Genomic DNA, 20,609 nt, shown 5'->3' on the forward strand with positions numbered 1-20,609 from the left:
TAGTTTTTGCATGTGACTGCAAAATTTGTCTCCCACTGCTACAGGTTCCCCATTACGGTGACGTAGTAACACCACCTCCCTGAACAAGGCAGAGCCACACTCAACCTACTTCCATTGAGACAGGGCAAGTGTAGATGCTGCATTACCAGCATCGACCCTCATAGTCCTCCAGCAGCTCTCCCACAATGCCTCTGTCCCTGCAACAGTGGTTGCTTCAGTCACAATTTTGAACTGCGCTGGCCAGGGGTCACAGACATTGGAAGTCACAGAATCATAGACTATGAGGGTTGGAAGGGACCCCAGGAGGTCATCTAGTCCAACCCCCTGCTCAGAGCAGGACCAAACCCCAAGTAAATCATCCTAGCTAGGGGTTTGTCAAGCCTGACCTTAAAAACCGCCTCTCCCTCTTTTCTATCCTCCCCTCCCCCAGCCTGTTTTTGAAATATCTTTTCCTGCGGGCCCACTTTGACGAACACAACTAGGGCTTAAATTCTCATAGATTATTCCCCAGAGGCCCCCCCCCCCATGCTAATAAAACTCCAGAGGGGTTTACCGAGCTCCAGCTTAATTTAAGCCCTGAACACAACTACTAGCCCACTTTTGCAAGCATCTGACCATGCCAGCTCCACACATGGAGCTACTAGATGTGCTCCTGCCTGGAGCAGGCGAGAACTCATGGATCTCCTTATCCTGTGGCGAGGAGCTAAGGATCAGCCAAAGAAATATAGATATCTACCTGCAGCTGGCACAAGGGATGCTGAAACTGGGGCAGGACAGGGATGGACAGCAGTGGAGGGTGAAAGCAAAGAAACTTTGGCAGATCTGCCACTTCTCCAGTGAACTATATGCCTAGGTACCCTACTAGCACCCCATGTCTGACTGTGGACATTTAGGGAGAACTTGACCAGGAGACCCCTGCAAGTGCACAATGAGGAGGAGGAGGAGGTGGATGGGGGAGTGGGGGAAACGGTGGGAGACACAAACCATGAAGCCAGCCAGGAACCTTCACCGGAGTCAAGCCAGTCCCACAAGGCAAGTGCAGATGAACCTGCTGATGAAGGGGAAGGGAGCTCAGGTAAGTGTGGCTACGTCTTCACTACCCGCCGTATTGGCGGGTAGCAATCAATTGCTCGGGGATTGATATATTGCATCTCATCTAGACGCGATGTATCGATCCCCGAACGCGCTTATATCGATTCCGGAACTCCACCAAGCCTAGCAGAATTGCGGAATCGACAGGGGGAGCCGCGGACATCGATCCCATGCCATGAGGACGGTGAGTAATTTGATCTTAGATACTTCGACTTCAGCTATGTTATTCACGTAGCTGAAGTTGCATATCTAAGATCAATTTTCCCCCGTAGTGTAGACCAGCCCTGTGTACAGGCATTCTTCCTTAGAAGTGTTTTTTTAATCTATTAATTGCCCCAAGTCTTCTCTCTCTCTCTCCCTCCCTGCCCCTTCTTCCCCACTTAAACATGGCACCCATCCCCTCTGCGTGTTTAGAGAACAAAGACATTGACTTGATTGCTCACTTTCCTTGTGAAATGTTAGAAAATAAATTTATACAGATTATTCTGGCTGTTCAGATTACACAGTCTGCATAAGATCAGTGTCCTGTGCTTGGACAGAGGGAAAAGAAAGAAGTGGAGACAACATCAGCTCTTCCATTTTTTGGCTTGTTGGGCTAGGCGGGGGCCAAGTGGAGTACGCTGTTTATGTGAACAGGAATGTCCCTTTTATCCTGTTGAGCAGTCTCGATGAAACATTCAGAGATATACTCTGCAATCCTTTCCTGAACATTTCTAGGGAGGGGGGCCTTGTTTCTTTCTCTGTGATAGGAGACTGTCCCATGCCACTCTGCGACTACTTGTGCTGACACCATTACAGTAAACAGTCCTGGCCAGCTTTTGAACATCAGTAGCAGCTGGGTTCTCTGTGACTTTGTCACCCTCAGGAGTAAGACATCAGCCCAAAGCACCACTGCCGGTGAAAATATTGGCAATATTCACTGCACTTTCCTTCTACTCACACCCAGAGACACCCAGTTGTTAATTCTTCCATGCAACAGCCCTTTGCCCCGCTCCCAGTTCCTGACTAGGCCGTACTCACCATGGCTTGTGCTGCAGAATGGTGCTGTAATGAAGTGCTCCAAAGCTAAAATGACAATTACCACTTCTTAGGAAAGATGTTCATGGAAATAATGAAAGGAAGTGTTGAGACTTATCTTTCCCTTTCTGTTGTGACTGTAAATCTAATGCCGGACCTGTCTGTTTTAATCAGCAGCCTGTGGCATGGTAGCCTTTAAAGGTGTCCCCTCCATGCCTGCTGAATGTCTGACCTGGTCAGAAGAAGAAAGAAGCAGACCAGAAAGGATACATTCGGCGAGATCCTTCAGTCCTCTGCAGCTGCTGAAAGTGAACACATGGATTAGAGGGGGGCAAGTGGCTGAGAGCAGGGGGCAGGATAGGAATGGAGAAATCTGTTATGGGAGGAGAGGCAAAAGGACAGAGAGGAGCAGCAGGAAGCACAGCAGGACATTACGGCTTTGGTCACGGAGTTTCTGGGTGATGCTCTGGAACTGCTCCCCACAAAGCCAGGCAGGACTTTGGGGAGTCTCCTCTCCCTTGGAGCAGACTGTTTTTAGGGCAAGAAGCTCACACAGCTTCACCTCCTGGGTCTTTCCTTGGAGCATTCAGCATTTTTTGCCCCTCCGTGCGCTTCCCACAGCGAGTCCACCCAGGCAGGGTCCTGGGGAAACCGCAGAGTCCTGGGGAAGCCACAGGGTCCTGCACCCCCACTTTGCGTTGCAGTCAGACATGACTTTTAGCCAGCCAGTAAAACAGAGTTTTATTAGATGACAGGAACACAGTCTAAAACAGAGCTTGTTGGTACAGAGAATGGGACCCCTTAGCCGGGTCCATTCTGGGGCCCAGCAAGGCAGACCACCCTGTCTGCACTCACTCCTCGTCCCCAGTCAGCCCCAAACTGAAACCCCCGCTAGCCCTGCCTTCTCTGCTGAGTTCCTTTCACGGGCCGGGAGGTCATCTGACCTCTTTGTTCTCCCACACCTTTAGCTATCACCTTGCAGGGGGGAAGAGCCTGGCCATTAGATGCCAGGAAGACAGAGTGTCAGTGATTTATGCACACTGACCTTTATTCCACCACCTAGAGACTTAAGAAATGCATAGGGGAAACTGAGGCACCCACACAGTATTCAGATGAAACATAAAGAACAGTCCCACTTCGTTATACTCCTGGCACAGCAGCCTTTACAGTTCCTAGGAAATACCATGGTCATTGCTCCCTATAACCCCCAACACATCAGGTGGCAGCAGGACATGAACCCTTACCCTCGTGGCCACTGCACACCTGGGGAAAAGAGGAGAACCATAACCACACCCATAGTGACTTGTGATAACTGCAGGATCAGCCCCAGACACAATGTGCTACATGTTTTGTAACATGAATGAACCCCTGTAATATGTTTTTAATATGCATGTTTATCATTTATTTGGGTTTTCCAAGTATGGGTCACCCTCTTACAGTGCTGCTAAAATGGGTTTAACTTGTGTATTTGCTCTTTAATGTTGTCTCCCGTTTCTTTGCACACAATAAAGTTATATTTTTGGAAACTCGGAATTCGTTTATTAGTTCACAATAACCATAAATACCACTTTACAAAATTCATACCAGGAGTCAATAACCAACCCGTATGTAAGCTCTGTACACACCAAGGCTCACTAGTTCATAAAAGCATCACCCAGCACTGCTTTGGCTGACTGTTAAAAGACCTTTATAGCTCCACAGTTTGCAGTTCTAATAGTCCTTGTGTCCAGCTGTTCAAATGCAGCAAATAGTCAGTCCACTTCAAACCTCCCCCCTGCTGGTAGCCTTTCCCTCTTTACCTCACAGATATTATGTAGTACACAACACACAGCTCTAACAACAGGAATAGTTGCCTCACTGAGATCTAATCTAGTCAGTAAACATTACCAGTGACCTTTGAATCTATCAAAAGCACATCCAATAGTTGTCTTCCACCTGCTGAGCTGTAGCTGAATCTTTCCTGAGTGCTGTCAAGGCGGCATGAGCAAGGGGTAGGCTGGGTTTCCCATAACAATTTCTGGCATTTCAACAGGGCCAATAGAAATGTGCTGGTCAGGGAAGAATGTCCCTGTTTTCAGCTTTTGAAAAAGTCCTATGCTCATCGTTGTTGAACATCTTCTCTCCTTCCTCCTCACACAACCTGTTCTAGTAATATTCACTGATGTTCCACAAATACAGTACAATTGTGTGTTCTGTATTAGCAACAGTCATTAGAATTGTGCTGAGCTCTGTTGGGTCCGTGCTTCTTCCAGAGAGATGGTGGAGAGACCAAAAGCAGTGCAAGGGACTGTGGACTTTTTTTTAAATGGCACATGAGTTATGAGATGGAATGAGCATTATAGGATGGAGAAGGTGGCATTGTAGGAATTTCACTCCTAGTTCCCAGAAATCCCTGGGTGAATTCTGTTATGCCACAGAACACTGTGAAAATGTCCCACAAGTGACTGCACCAGATGGTGACACAGGCCACATTGGGATACCCACTCCCATCGTGCACAGCATTTTCCATCAACACAACCACTCGTGGTGAGGACACACAGTGCCAACACAGGCAACAAAGTGTGCATGTCCCCAGGGGCGGCTCCAGGCTCCAACACGCCAAGCGCGTGCTTGGGGAGACAAGCCACGGGGGGTGCTCTGCCGGTGCCGCGAGGGCGGCAGGCAGGCTGCCTTCAGCGACTTCCCTGCGGAGGGTCCGCTTGTTCCGCAGCTTCGGAGGACTTCCTGCAGACGTGCCTGCGGAGGGTCTGCTAGTCCCATGGCTTCGGAGGTCCCCAAAGCCGCGGGATTAGCAGACCCTCCACAGGCAAGCTGCTGAAGGCAGCCTGCCTGCCGTGCTTGGGGCGGCAAAATGCCTAGAGCCATCCCTGCATGTGCCCAAGCGATGTACAAAAGCCGGCAGCTGCATGTAGATGTAGCTTCTGTCAACCAAACTTTGTAATCTACATGGCCTAAGGCAGTGTCTCCCAAACCCCTGTGATGGGGTGTCCACCCCCACACCAAGCAAAGCAGGTTCAATTATGTCAATTAACCTTGCATGTTGCATCTGGCGACGAGTCAGAGAGCAATAAAGCCTAATGGAAGAGGAAGTTCACCCGGGAAGGAGCAGGTTGGGCCTGTATAAAGGGATGAAGCTGAGAATGGAAGAGGGCTGCAGGGGAAGTAGTCTACAGTTACTCCCTGGGAGGAAGGAGTTTGGGCTGTTAAACCCAGGAGGAGAGGGCAGAAGATAGAGAAGGGACATAGGAGGGACTCCAGGGAAATAGCAACAAGGTCTGGGAGTAAATCACTATTGCTGGACATAGGGTCCCTGGGCTGGAACCCGGAATAGTGCATGGGCCCAGGTTCCCCTACCAGCTACTGGGAAAGTGGCACAGGACTTGGTCTTGAACCAGATGACTGCCTGGAACAGCATGTGGACAGCCAATCCAATGGGAATTTGATGCTCCAGAAGGGCAGGGCTAAACAGTAACTTGCCAGAGGGCTGAGGCTTGAAGAGGGAGCACTCTTAGCCCTGGGGAGCGAGAAGGGACATGGTGCGCGCATCTGTCAGAAAGGAGGGGCACCTGACCTCGAAGGCACTAATCCCCACACACAGCAATAAGAAGGTGCCCCATGGTGAGTTCCCTCATTACAACTGCCTCTTCAGATAACAGAAACCAACTGCACCCCTCTTCAATCCCAGCATGTGATGTGAAAGGCCTCTGCAAAATGAGAAGACTGGGCAACTCTTCAGTATGATGCTCCCATTCCTTTCCGACCTGCAGTGATTGTGATACATAATGACAGGCAGTGCTATAGTTAATAATAATAGTTAACATTTAAAGTATCGTTATTGGCACCTGAATTAGTGACCACTAAAGTGAAGAGTGGAGTCACCCCTCAGAGCTACTGTTTCAGCCTCTCTGCAAAGAAAAATTGGACTAAGGGATCATCTCTATCCGGTGTGCTGCTGTCAGACTGGGATCCTCACAGTGCGTGAGAGATATGTAATGGCCTCTCAATAGAACTATTTTGGGGCCAGAAGGTGACATCACCAAAGATTGTATCAGGTCTCAGGAGCTAATTTTTTAACAGAGTCCTCGCTTCAGGATCACATGCCAGGCTATGGGAGTTTATCTTGATGATATAATGCTTCTTTTCCTGTGGTTGATTGTCCTTTCACTCAGTATCCTAGATGGGGAGTAAGGGGAGTTCTTTCTATAGCCGTGAGCAGACTCCCTCTTGCTTGCATGGTTGAATTAACCTCTCTGAACAGATCTGGTTTTCCAGTTTGCATCTGGACTCTCCAAGACTATTACCTTAAACACAAGAGTGCTGTCCATGGCAGAGCAGGCCCCCTCCAGCACAGCATGGGCCAGTAAGACAGGCGGAACCATGCTGAGCAGGACAGATAACTACAGTGCTTCTTCCAAGCCACTATATGGTTTAGATGCTGATGGTTTTGGTGACTTATCTGCTCCTTCCCAGGGCCTTGGGAGGACCTGACAAGAGTGAGATTCTGAAAGGAAGCTCATTGGATGTTAAGAAACTCACAGGGCCCAAAAGGCCATTAGGCAAATCTAGCAAGTGGCACTTCTGTTCAGAGCCACCTGCTGTCAGCAAAGGGCTTTCCAGCTGGATTTCTGTCCTGTATCCCAGAGATGGTCACAACTTCCCATTCACTCTGCGCCTGTGGTTGCAGAAGGCAATTTGTTTTGTCTGGCGGGTCTAGTTCTCTTGTGAATCATAGCAAGGCACTTCCTTTGCCTCGTCGGCCTCAGCGTTTCTCCCTTGGGTGGTAGGGGGCCTGGAGTAAACCAATCTGGTGATGCCAGAAAGTTTCTCTTTGCTCGGGGTTTATTTTCCCTTATTTACATGGTGGGCCTCAGGGTTGGCCCAGAAAGTTCTCCTTCAGGGAAAAAAAAAAAAAAAAGAACAAAACCTCCAAATTCACAACGCGAACAGAAATACTTCCCCTTGGCCCCTCTTTCAGGGTGTTACCCTCCCACACTGGCTCCTACTTGCCAAGGTTTCCCCAAGCAGCTGTGATCTCATTTCTTTCCCCATAGGGAGGGGAGACAGCTTTCCACCCAGGGGAAGCCTGTCCTTCCCGCTGCCACTACCCCTGCTCTAGCCTGTCTCTCCCCTCCCCTCTCACAACGGAAGAGGGGTTTTTAAAGGTCACTGGCAGCACATAACTGGCCACAGGCCTCTCTAGTTTCCTTTTTCAGCTCCTAAGGAACAGGGTCTTCACCATTCTAGTGCCGACGTATCTGCCTTCCACTCTCTGCGACAGTGGAGCCTATTTCCAGTCCTCCCTCCATTCACACATCCGGGTGGAGTTCCTCTGGGGGCCATCCGCTGGCTCCCTTGACACCGGCTCTGTCCAGGGTTCACTGCTCAGTGTCTCCTTTAGGTTCTCTCTTTTTGACCGTCACACCCACGTTTGTTTTTCTTTTTTGTTGTCCCAGCTTCAGCCCTGTTAGCACGAGTCTCTCGACCCAGGCTGGGACGCACACTCCCAGCTGCAGTGTAGACCTACCCCAGAGAGCTAAGTTAGTAGGGATGTTGGGGGTGGCTACAGTATTGTGCCCAAGCTCTTATTTTCGCACCATCAGACACATCCAGTGCCTGTCTTTTTGAAACCGCAGAAGCTCTCTAGCTAAAGCCCACACAAAAGAGGGATGAAGTAATGTTGGTTCTGGTGGGACAAGATCACAGGCAGCTGCAGCTTCTCGCTGCCATAACGTGCACGGTGATTTATTTGCTAATCAGCCAGTCGGTTTACTGGGGGAGCCTGCCTGATTTCCAAATCCCGAGGCTGCAGCGAATTTCCAGCTCTCTGAAGATCAGGGCTGGCACTGAGTGTTTGGGGCCAGAAACTCTGGCTCTTTAACTTTACGCGTCCTTTTCCGCCCTTCAAATATCTGGTTCTTTTATTTTTCTCATCTCACAAGCTCCGCAAAAGTGCTGATTATGTGATACCTTTAGCCACCCTTCCCACTTTTCATATAATGCCGCCTCTTCCAAAGCCCAGAGCAATTATATCCAGCTTAATACAGAAAGGAGACTCGAGACCACAGTTATGGGGAGGGAGGTGAATTAGCCAGTGCTCAGTTTTGAAGAACAAGCCATTTGAGAGAGCACAGCTCTGTAAAAGCGTAGTGAATATCCCATATAAGGGCTGGCTGCACTCCATCTCCTACACACAAACCCTTTGATTTTCCAATAACCTCTACTAATGACTGCTGGGAACCCTGCCCATATTTCCAGTTTTCATCCCCTTCCTCTCTAAATCACAGGAGAGCAGCTGATGGCAAAGCCAGTTTCCCCAAGGAAGGAGCGTGGACTGGCCCAGACAGAAGGTAAGGAAGAGATGGGGCACCAGACAAAATTTAGGATTTAGGTCAGTGTAGCACCTGCCATACAAAGAAATGTTTCCCTACCTGCAAAATGGGCTTCAGCTCCAATGATCCATGCTAACAGGTCCACTGGCTGTGGGACAGCTCGGAAGACAGAAGAGTCTCTCACCAGAAGGTGTCACTGCTGCTGTCACACATAGGACACCAACTTCTCTAGAGTGATCAAACTAATAGAAATGGTTAACATGCATCAGTAATACAGAATAACAACAACCGGGCACGTCATCGGAGCAGCTCACACAGCAACCCTTTGTACCATTTGGGAGAAAATCACTTTCCTGCAGCAATTAGCTGCAGTAACCCTAACAATGGGCTCTGTCTAGCACAGTGGTTCTCAAACTTTGTCCTGGCGACCCCTTTCACATAGCAAGCCTCGGAGTGCAACCTCCCTTATAAATTAAAAACACTTTTAAATATGTTTAACTCCATTATAAATGCTGGAGGCAAAGTGGGGTTTGGGGTAGAGGTTGACAGCTCCCAACCCCCAGTTTGAGAACCCCTGCTCTAGCCCCATTCAGAAGACGAAAGCCAGATCCCTGAACCAGCCCTTAGCAAAGGACTTCCAGTGGCTGCTCCTTCAACTCTATTGGAATTTCGCTGATCGTGGGGACAGGGATCCCTTCTCAGAGTTTCATTTCCTTCTGAGAAAGGGGACTTTATATGCTGCTCCAAAACAGCCACAAGGGTGATCAGTTCATGGAAGAGCTGTTTGTCTTTTCCTTTATATTTCCAGGTTGGATCACACTGAGTGAGTGTAGGATCTTTCCTTCTTCCATAGGGGGCTGGGGCAGAAGGAAGGGAGAGGTGCTCTCTGGATGAAGGCGAAAGCCAGGATTCTTCTTTGGGATGGAACTGGGCACAGCACTCAAGTCTACGTGGGGAGGGTAACTGGCGATGAATGAGAATCTGCCAGAGAAAGCATGCGACTTGTCCTAGCTTCCTGGCTCAGAGAATCATGACCAAAAATGCCGCCTCAAATGAAAAAAACTGACAGAACAAGATGGCACCAGACTGAGCTTCCAAGGTGGAGGGATTTCTTCAAATGTGGGTGTTAGAAAACCCCTTACTAAAGGGAAGAGATCCCTTGGAATCCACCGAGACCCTCTCATAGCACCATATCCAAAGACTGACTCTTTACCAAGGGTCAGATTTTTCACTCGGTCATACCATGAAATATTAAGAAAACCAGCTATCTGGCACCTAAAGAGGGAAATATTTTATTTCTCATAGCATAAGGGTAGGTTATCCAGACTCTGTGGTTACCTGACTTGGGGTGTATCAGTCCCTTGTCTAGGTAAAAAACTGGCCAGGTTTTGAATCCTGTTCTAACATACATCCTGTGCAAGTCCATTGCAATTAATGGTGTGTAAACCAGAAAAGACCAGAACATCGCCCTTCATATTTAGAGGGTGTGTGGAGGGTTGAGGGAGCCTTGGTTCCCAGAAGGTATTGCTGAGATGGTTTGCCAGCTCCATATTTATGAAGGGAAGTAGGGACCTCATCTGCTGATGAGAGGGACCAGATGTGGAGGGAAGGGGGAGGATCAGCATTTTAAATGAAAGCCCATCTGGGATAGGGCTGTGTAGCGAGGGTTGCCGGGGCTCAACCCTCCCTGTGGAGGAGGGGAGCCACACCGGCCTCGTTCTGTTCTCTCTGGCTCCGGTCCTTAGGATCCGCAGTCCACCGTCCGGGGAACATTCGGTCCCTGTGGAGCGGACCGAGCACAGGCAAAGTCAGTAGGGGTCCGGCCTTTGACGCAGGCGGGCACCAAACACTGTATGAGCTTGGTAGCTCTATGAGCTTGGGTAGCTCTGGCCGCTTTGGAGCAGGGCAGAGCAGTGACAGAGTCAATAGGGGCCCAGCCCTTGGCTCAGGCAGGGCACCAAACACAGTTCAATAGGCTCCGGCCCTTTTGGGGCAGGGCAGAGCAGTAACAGAGTCAATAGGGGCCCAGCCCTTGGCTCAGGCGGGGCACCACACCCACTTCAATAGGCTCTGGCCCTTTTGGGGCAGGGCAGAGCAGTAACAGAGTCAATGGGCGCTCCAGCCTTGGTTCTTGGGCGGGGGACCAAACAAACAGTTCAAATAAGCTCGGGCCCTTTTGGGCAGGGCAGAGCAATTCGCAGAGTCCAATGCGGCGGTGCGAAAGGGGGGTTTCTGCCACCCGGCGTGACGGTGGCAGGGTGGCAACGTGCAGGCCCACCCCAACTCCTGCTTCCAAGCCGGGGCCCTAGAGCAGCGGTTCGCCGCTAGTGGCATCAGGGGGTATCCGGTACTGAACACACTGACGAGCGATCATGGGGATCCGGACGTACACCAACGGTCATTAGGCTCGGGCCTTCTGCAGCCGACTAAGTCAGCCGCCCCCAGGCTACTGTCCAAATCTCCTTCACTTTCCACTGGTCCGCAGGGTCGTTCACCCCCATGGCTCCTCCAGTCTGGGCTAGGTGGGTAGAATCCAGAGCGTCTCCGGGAGCTGGGCCAGCTGGTCCAGGTTCCCTCCGGGCCGTGATAAGGGCTGCGCAGCTCTGGTAGTCCCGATCTGGTTCAGGACAGCGGTGTAGTTCCGGTTGCCTCCCATCGTAGCTGCTGCGGGGTAGCTCCGGCAGCTCGGCGGTCGTATTGCTGCGGTTGGCTCCGGCAAGTCCGCATGTACCGTGTCCTCTGAGCTCACAAGCCTCCAGCGACGAGGTCAGCCGCACGTCTGCTCTGTGCGGGCAGCTGAGCTGCAAACGAAGGCTAGCGCCCGCCTTTATACTTCCGGATCCCGCCTCGTTGGTGCGATAAATTCCTGTCCCCAATACTGAACCAGCGTTCACAACTGGGTGCTTACAATGAACTCCCCAGCTCATTACTACCAGCTTGGATCTTTGGTTGCGCTGCCAACCAGCTTTTAGGGTCCTGGTCACCCCGAGTCACCCCACCTTTCCCTGAGGACCCCCCAAACCAGAAAGTGATGCTCCGGCAAAGAAGGATCTCCCCTCCTTCTCCCTCGTCTCATCCATTGTTCCGCTCCGAGCAAGCTAGGGATTGATTGCAATTCTTTACATTACAAACAAGAAGTCTCCGCGTCTCTGCCAAAGAGCCACGCTATAAGCGCCAGGTGAACAGAGCTGATTCTCGCTCGCTTTCTTCCCGTAACTTTTTCCCGCCCTGGACAATAGGAAGGAACCAAGAGCATGGGCTTTTCCCTCCCCCCAGCCTGTCACAGATGTAACAGAACTCCCGGGCACAGAAATTTTCTCTCCCCCTTTGCCTCACCTTAGGAAAATTGAAAACTCCCACACAGTTTTAAAAAGAAAACTTAATATAAAAAAAAGAAAGGAACTTAACATATACTACACTCTGCATTAAGAAATTAATACGAGGGATATGGCTATATAAGAAAATAGGAATAAACATGTCTGTTTAAAGATAGCCCAATTAAACCATTCCAGCAAATCAACACCCATCATTAAATACCAAATCAAAGCACAGCACGCGTTAACTTCTTGGTTCCTTTTGTTACTCACACTTTATAGTAGAATTTTTGAAAAGATGGAGTTTAGGAAGAAGCTTGTTTACTCACCGCCCGAGGGAAAACCAAAAGACCCGAGTTTCCAGTTCCCTCCCAGACTTTAAAAAAAATCCAGGTCTCTGATTGGTCCTCTGGTCAGGTGTTTGGTTCCCCCTTTGTTCCCCCTTTACAGGTAAAAGAAAATTAACCATTACCTATCTACTTATGACAGCCTGACCCTTTGAGGGGCGGGGCTTCCGCCCGGAAGTTCCGCCCTGGGGGAAGATTGACGGGGCTCAACCCTCCCTGTGGAGGAGGGGAGCCACACCGCCTTGCTACAGGCTGTATTCCTATTTGTATTATAGAACACCAACAATGGGGTAGGCACTTGCCACACACATATGAAGATAGTCCCTGGCCCAAAGAACTTACCTTCTGCTGCTACGGCAAGAGTGACACCAACAGCACACTATTGCCACAATAGGCCAGGAGCAAACATGGCACTCCCCGAACTCCATTACTGATTAATTAGTGCACTGGCATGACTTTCCACTAATCTCACCTGGCAGAGGTGTAACCAAACCTTCATGAAGTAACATTATATCAATAGAGAGAAAGTTGATTCCTTTTTTGTTCAAAAGATCAATGATGACAGCCATGGGAGTCAGCAGTTTTACAATAAACAAACTGCAGGTTCCTGGTGTGACTTCACTCTTTTATGGAACATACCATGTATGGTATTGACTTTGGCCAGGGACAAATAGAACCTTGGTTTCCTGTTCTCTTGGAGAGCCATTCACCCCGGTACTGAGAACCTCACCAAGTTAGTACAAGCCTCTGTTTCAGGGGTCTAAGTGCACCATTAGCTATTAGAGAAGGTGGCTTGCAATTGAAGTCATATCTTTGAGGGATTAAGTGTCTCTAGCTATAGAGGATGCTATGGATTCCTGAATAGTCAGAAGAAGTCTTCTTCCCTGGCTCCATAAGCTGTTATAAAAGTGGCTTCTTAACTTTCCTGACCATGCCATTGTTATTGGAATTTTACAGACTGCGTGCCACTACATTCCCTATTGAATAAGAAATAAAGCCTTGGGACACCAGTGAATAGCAAGATGGGTGTGAACCTCCACTAGATGCACTGTGATATAAAGGATTATTTCTCTAGCTTGTGGACACAGGGTGATTCAGTCTGAACCCAGTTAAACCCAGCAGGCCGCTTCCACTAATGCGTCAAAATAACCCTTCAAGCTTTCAGACAGAACTCCAGACAAAGGTCCAGTACCACTCCTGTGTTTGTAACAGTTAGCAGCATGGTCTGACTGCATCTACACACAGCATAGTTAGTAACTGTGGTAGCTAGCAGTGTCTCTCCCCCGCCAGAGTCTTTGGCAGGTGCATGGTTCAGCCGTTAGCCAGTTCAGCACCTTATTTTGCAATATGGACAGGAAACCGTATTCAGTCATGTCTCTACAATAATTTTGGCTGGTCTTCCCTCCTCTCTCGTATTTCACTGTGCCGCGGACACATTGCCTCATGTGTGGCTGGTGCTGCTCTTTGTCCTTCTCAGGGTGCTCTACCCCAGGGTACACTATAGGATATTTGCCCCAATTTTCCCACATTGCACTGATTCAGAAATGGACGAGCAGCATGGCAGGAAGGCGTGAATGCAAAAACCACCGTGCGAGGGGCACAGGCTGATTCATTCTGAGAATCCAGGTACACCCAGCAGGCAGCTTCCATGAACATGTCCAAATAGATCTTCAAGGGTTCAGAGAGAACACTAAATGAACCGTATTATTTATGGTGACCATAACATTACAGTTGCAGCTGTAACACAGATGGACCCCAAAAGGGGCCCAGGAGATAGATCGTACAGTGTAAGAGAAATGGCTAACAAACTTCCTAGATTGACAATTATTTTTGAAAACCTGCAAAACTGGGGAGGTGTCAGATAAGTAGGGCCTTACCAAAATCATGGTCTATTTTGGTCAATTTCACTGCCACTGGGTTTTAAAAATAGTAAATTTCATTATTTCAGATATTTAAATGGTGGTGTAACTGTATGGGTACTGACCGAAAAGGGGGAAGGTCACAAGGTTATTGTAGGGCAGGTTGCAGTATTGCCATCCTTATTTCTGCGCTGCTGCTGGCAGGGTGCTGCCCTCAGAGCTGGGCACCCGACCAGCAGCTGCTGCTCTCTGGCCACCCTGCTCTGAAGATAGCACAGAAGTAAGAGTGGCAATACCATGACCTCCCTAAAATAACCTTGTGACATTCCCCCTCCCCACTACCCTCTTTTGGGTTAGGACTCCCAGTTTGAGAAATGCTGCTCTCCCCTGTGAAATCTGTACAGTAGGATGAAAGTACATAAAAGATCAGATTTCACGGGGGACACCAGATTTCACGGTCCGTGAAGCATTTGGCAGGGCCCTACAGCTAAGGGAGAAAAGCAAATATACAACCAGTAAATCAATCCTAGCAAACACTGGAATAGCCTCCCCCAGGGAAAGGTGAGTGAGACACTAGCAGACCAGGTGCAGGCCCAGGTCTCACTGAACACTGAACCAGTCTGGCTCACCTGTGGGCCAGAACAGTTAAAATACATATTAGTGTTATAAGAATGTGTTTAGACTTTGTAGAAGACTTGTAGGACGCTGCATGTATTAATCCTAGTTATAATATCTGCATCCCACTTAATACTTAAGTGTGTGCTCTAGAACTGTCAAATGTTTTTTCTGAAACTCTATAACTTGCCAAATGGGAAAAAAGTCACCGAACGCTGGATTTCTATTGGAAGCATTATCTCCTGCCGATCAGGAAGGCCTATTGAACCCAAATGGGTCTTTGTGGCACAAAGACCTTGTTGATTGCGCCCCACCCCGCACTCATGAGGTGATTCCATACAGAAGTGCTCGTCCCATCACCTTGAACTCTAGGGGGCTGGGGAGGGGAAATCCCCAACCAGAAGGAATTAGATCTTTTTATGCTGTTTGGACTCAAAGGTGAAAAGATTCCTAAACATAAGCCAGAGATTTCCAGGACAAACTTGGGTTAGCCCTATTGGACATACAGAACTGGCATATTTCAGCAGCTCTATCAGCCTCTGAAACCTAAGACCACAACTCATTTGTGGGTGTATGTTTATCTGCTTTAACCGTGTAAATAATTCTCATTTCCTTTTCCTAGTTGATAAACCTTTAGTTAGTTTATTACATGATTGGCTACAAGCCTTGTCTTTGGTGTGTGATCTAAGATGAAAATTGACCTGGGGTAAGTGACTGGGCCTTGGAAATTGGGGGTAACCTGAATATTCTGTGAGCTTTAGTGTAAAGTGACCATCTAGCACAGAGTTAAGCTTGCTGGGGTGGCAAGATAGATTGGAATGCCCGAGGGGCCTATCTGCGACTCCATAGTAAGGCTGTATAGTGCCTGAGGAGCTCACATTTGTTACTCGGTCGGTGAAAACTAATTACAGAACTCACAAGCAGTTTGGGGTTTGCACCCTGCTCCTTAACCATCAGTCCTGGGGTTGGTAATCTTGCTCATGAGCTACTACAGACATTGTGGCAGTGGGATCCTCGCCACTTGGGCCACTGAATACTAGACAGAACAGAGCTTTGTGGGAACAATCCTGCACTGCCCAGGGGAGGATGGTCTAGAGGATGACCAGTGAGAGAGGCTCTGGAGGCCGTTTTCCCATTGCTCTTCAGCTACGAGGAACAACGTTAGTAATGTTTCCCCTTCTCCCTTTGAAAAGATCATATTGCAACATAGAACCATCTCCCATAGCAGAAAGCAACACTTTAGACTTGATAATGAAGTAACTTTAGTTGATTGCCCTACCTTTGACTATTCTGTGAGATGCTCCTTTCCTTTCCTTCCAGATGGGGAAGCACTTTCCCGCTAACCCACCTTCCAATGAGCCTCTTGCTCACTCCTGAACTTGTAGAGACTACCCAGGCAAGCATGAGATGTATAACTTCCTCCGAGGGTTTCACTCTCAGGGAATGATTGAATGTTGGCGTTCACTTCTCGCCTCTTTCTCGTGGACCCCAGGACCAAGCCCACCATGTCTGCATGTTCCCATCACTTCTGCATAGCTATACCACAGGCTGTTCTGCCCGACCAAGAGTCTATTTCTGTTAAATCAGTAATCGCTCTGCTCCTGAAGTGCTGACAACTCAGAAGAGCATTTTCCCCTTTATACTCTGTAATTTCCCAGTGAGGAGAAAGAATGATAGTTTATAGTGAGAATTACAGCACACAGCAATTTATAAAAAACAGAAAGGCTAGAACACTCTCCATGCGATCAAATACCGCATCCAGGGGCAGGTCATCCAGCTGTTCTCTTTCTGACTCAATTATAACTGGAAAATGGTTTTGCCACAAAGGAGCAAATTGAAATAAGGGCCCAACCGCTTGTGGTCCCTTGACTATCTGGAAGGCATTTAGCACTGCCGAATGACATGTGCCTTCCTCATCTCAAACCTCCAAGCACGTAACCTTGCCTCACCTATAATCACAGCACCCAGTGCAGTCCAGAGACCCATTCAGGGGCGGGGTGGAGATGCCGCTTTTATAATGCCACTGATTACATCTTAACAGTGTCATCTGTGCTTCAGCCACAGTTTAGATCTGAGCTTCTTGACAGTGCACTGTGCATCTTCCCAGCAAGAGGAGTCCTTCTGAAAGAGGATTCAAACACCACCAGTGAGTGAAGTATCCGGGAGGTGAAGGGAAAGGACTGAGGAGATAAGAGGGTGGGATTCCAAACTAACTCTCACTTGTGCTGCTGTGGAAAGTCACGTGTAGGTAGATATTAGGTATGCCTACCTAGGGAATTGGACTGGAATAGCTGCCTGGGTAGACAATCTATTCCAGAATAAAAATTGCTTTTATTCCAGAATAAGGAGTGCATTTCCAAAGCCTCACTGAGGGATGAGAGAAGGACGATGAAGAGGAAGAAGCATCTCCTTAAATAGTGACCAGTCATGAATACATTGTGATAGATATTTCTTTTCTAGCCTGGTACGGGCACAATCGTCTGAGTTTAAGGAAATCTTTATCTGCCTCTGGAGGGGTCTAACAGGTCCCTCTCTCCACACTGTCACCTGAATTATGTCCTTCAGTTCCCAGTGATTCAGAGAGGAAATTGCTATGGGACAATGCAAAATGCTGCCCACACCCATTCCCACGGATCAAGAAGCTAGGGTTGGGAATCAACACTGAGGCCAGGTCTACACAACGCACAAAAATCGATTTTAGATACGCAATTTCAGCTACGAGAATAGTGTAGCTGAAATCGATTATCTAAAATCGATCTACTCACCCGTCTTTACCGTGCGGGATCGATGTGCGCGGCTCGCCATGTCGATTCTGGAACACCGTTGGGGTTGGTGGAGTTCCGGAATCGATGTAAGCACGCTCAGGGATCGATATATCGCGTCTAGATGAGACGCGATATATCGATCCCCGAGCAATCGATTGTAACGCGCCGATACGGCACGTCGTATAGACGTGGCCTGAGTCTCTTGCATGGTCGAGCACTGTAGACAACAAGCATAGTTTAACAACATCCTCTTTTTACTGTGTAAACATTGTGTATGCACTAGACAGCAGCACGAGTGCTGAGACACTAGGATGAGCATGCTAGAAATTCCTGGACAGCCAGAGATTAGATAGCACTTGCTCCTTACACCGGGTTGCAAATTGGTTTCCATAAGGATGGAACTTTTGCATTTTTATCTGGAAATTTCCGAGCTGGTTGGTGAAGCACAACAAATGATTTTTTATGATCAGAGCTTTCAATATTTTATAGTCCTGGGCCAGAGCGCCCACTGAACGCAACCTCTCATACATTTTTAGAAATTCAAGCACATTTCTCTAGCTACCCTGCATCATGGTACCCTGGCCATCCATTTTTGTACTTTGCTCACTCTCTGCCCCCCTCCACAAAGAGAAACTACATCTCAAGAAGGCAATCCTTTAATAACAGCTCTGCTCAGGATACTGGGGCTCCCCTTAACAGTCACCCAAGATAGTTCAAAAAAACATAGCCAAAGCAACTACATCACTTCGATGAATTTGTATTGTACCCCCAAACATTCTGAAATCATGAGTCAGGCCTCAAAAAATCATGAAACTGGCTTGGGAACTCATGAGATTTAAAAAAACAAACAGGTTTGCTGTTTTCTGGCTTCTGAGCCATTAGGGCGACCTTGAGTCTGTAGCAGGGTGCTGGTGCAAAGGCACTTATATTAGCCCCTGCTCTGCCAGCCTCAATCAGGGAAAATAGATTAGGGCTGGCGAGAGGTCTGGTGCCTGGCCTTTGGAATTGGCTGCACCTGTGGGCCTGAGGGTTCAAGGGCTATAAAGGCTGACTGGCAGCCAGAAGAAGGGGGAAATGGCCAGGGGAAGGTCAGTCTCCAGGCTGAGGGCAGACTCTGTTTAGAAGAGGAGATTATCAGGCCTGCAAGCTCTGTATATAGTATAACAGTGGTGGTGGGAGAACACTGTGTAAATAAAGCCACGGGTGCTGCAAAAATAGAAGCCTCTCTGAGCTTTATTGGGGCAACCAGCGGGCCCCAGGAAGAGGGGTGGACAAAGGACTTGTCACAGGGTCACAGTGACAAGCTTTTTCTGCAACCAGGAGGGCTAGAAACTTTTTTTTAAAATGGAAGATGAAATTGTCTCATAATCTCTTCACCCCAGGAGTTGGGGATTTAAGAAACACACCAAATATCACAAGCCTCCCAATAAAAATCACAGGAGTCGGCAACAATGTGTTTTAGGGCCAGAATCTGGTTGCAGTTTAGCTAATCTAAATCCATTGACTAAGGGCAGAATCTGCACCTTACCTTGCTATCTCCAGTGTCTGTGACTAAAGTAGCCGTCTCTTTCTGCAGAGAGCGCTGTGCATATTGATCAAAGAGCGACCTCATCGGTGAGTGATGTAACCTCGTAGGTCTGCAGTTATTTCAGCATAGTTATCACATTAGCAAGCTGTGCTGCTTGCTACCGGTCAGGGCATGCCTGGGCATGCTACTTTGGAGAAGCACAGCAGGGGTGACTGGAAGCTGCTCACTCATCCTGATGGGGAAGAATTTGACATAGCAACTGAACCTGAGTATTAATAATTGTTTTAACCGTTACTTACTTTTGAAAGTACCCTTACCTCGCTAATTTCTTTCCATGATGGGGCAACACCTGCATGAACTAATAAATGAGTCCTCATATGTCAGTCAACTAGGCGTTAGACAATTCATACGCAGGATTGTTGTGCCCAGTTCTTCCTCCTCCTGTCCTGTCCCTGCCGCAGCTAATGCAGGATTGCTCCCTATTCTTAGCTGTTTTGTGCAGTTTAGTTTTTAATGACCCGGATGATAGGGTTTTCTTCATGTCTCCTGGGAGATCATTTCACAGGCTAATAGCTCAGTCTGGAAATTTATCCAGCACTTCACACCAAATTTTCCATAGTTCAGTTTCTTCCCATTATTCCTAGTCCCACTCAGGATCAAACGAATACACTCCTCACCCATCTCCTTGCTGTTTACACCCGCCAGACCCTCAGTGTGAATGGCTAAAAAACTACCCCAACATAAAGAAAATATTTGTATTTAAGAGCAGAGAGTTGTACTGATAAAAGGCTAATTAACTCTCACACACATTCCCTTGGTACAGCATGAATGAAATCACTATGTTGACTGATTGTAAAGCATGCTGACATCCTTAGAAGGAAGCAGTTTCATAGGTACCCAATAGTATTACATATATTTCCTTTCATGGCTATCTTTATAGCTGGCCTGGAGTTCTCAGTTTGGATAATGCACAAACAATTAACGTCTTGCTCACACATGGTTTCTTTTTTTCAAGGATCAGGATAAAGGGCAGGACAAATGTATTTCATTCCTATTGCCTCAGACAGCATCTCCTCCTGCTTTGTCACGAAATCACATGCTGTTGAGTAAAACCTGCAGGAAGCCGTTTCCTTACCAGTCATCAGGGTATTAAGCAATTTGGGGAGAGACTCTTTCATGATATTATAGGCTTTGTGCTGGCTGCTTCCTCCTCCCTGAGCTTTTAATCTTGTTGTGCTCTCATACACTGTTGCTTTCTTAACTTCTCCATTTATTGGGCCAGATTCTCTGCTAGTGAAACTCCATGGGCTGCAGTGGAGTTAGGCCAGCACAGAAATTGTCTCATTGTGTTAAACCTTTTTGCTGCTATTCAGATACTCAACCCTTTCAGACACCAGTGTCACGTGAACTTCAAAAATGTTGCTTTTACTGTGGGTAGTTATGGTCCTGAAGCTCTCATTTAGTAAGGGGAAAATGTTCTGCATGCCCAGCACCTGTCCTGTATCTGAAACTCTTATACGCTCTGCTCTTTTAAACATATTTTCAATTATTTTTCCTTTTAAGGGGTGCCTTGCACCACCAAGGTTATCTACTGCCCCGGAGCCCAGCCGGTCTTTATCTCTGAATTGTGCCTACCCAACACCCCGCCCGGAAACTCCCTACCATCTTCTCACCCCTATTCCTATGTCCTCTGTCCCAGTAGACATTCCTCAAACAGGTTCCATCCCCATTGCTCATTCTCTC

The 20,609-nt window shown here is 48.2% G+C and overlaps 1 long non-coding RNA gene across 1 annotated transcript; it reads right to left on the reverse strand.

The window, feature by feature from the left end:
* Positions 1-867: 867 nt before the first annotated feature.
* LOC142047301 (uncharacterized) lies at positions 868-18,948 on the reverse strand. The gene is made up of 3 exons (XR_012656489.1): positions 18,867-18,948; positions 8,538-8,680; positions 868-1,051 (listed from the first exon to the last, which is right to left on the reverse strand). It is a non-coding gene; the product is annotated as an uncharacterized LOC142047301 (long non-coding RNA).
* Positions 18,949-20,609: the final 1,661 nt, after the last annotated feature.

Source organism: Chelonoidis abingdonii, chromosome 9 (assembly GCF_003597395.2).
Source record: "Chelonoidis abingdonii isolate Lonesome George chromosome 9, CheloAbing_2.0, whole genome shotgun sequence".
Classification (NCBI taxonomy): domain Eukaryota; kingdom Metazoa; phylum Chordata; order Testudines; family Testudinidae; genus Chelonoidis; species Chelonoidis abingdonii.